The sequence below is a fragment of the Nannospalax galili genome, unplaced genomic scaffold (genome assembly GCF_000622305.1).
Source record: "Nannospalax galili isolate Female #2095 unplaced genomic scaffold, S.galili_v1.0 scaffold405, whole genome shotgun sequence".
NCBI classification, from domain to species: domain Eukaryota; kingdom Metazoa; phylum Chordata; class Mammalia; order Rodentia; family Spalacidae; genus Nannospalax; species Nannospalax galili.
Window position 1 is genome coordinate 3,619,662 of NW_008354532.1, and position 311 is coordinate 3,619,972.

Genomic DNA, 311 nt, shown 5'->3' on the forward strand with positions numbered 1-311 from the left:
ATTTTGTGTGTGTGTGTGTGTGTGTGTGTGTGTGTGTGTGCGCACGCACGTGTGCATGCACACGCTTGCATATGTGGGCATGCATGTATGTGTGTAGGTCAGAGGACAACTTGCAGGAGTCAGTTGGTCCTTTCCTTCTACCACGGGGATCCAGGGATTGGACTCAGGTCTTCAGGCTTGGTAGCAAGTACCTTCACCTGGTGAGTCATCTCCCTGGCCCTGGTTTTCATTCTATAAAGTAATTTGCTCATTCTCATATCTAGTAAATGGAAGAAATAGGGCTCAAACATGGGCCTGTATGATTAGATGAG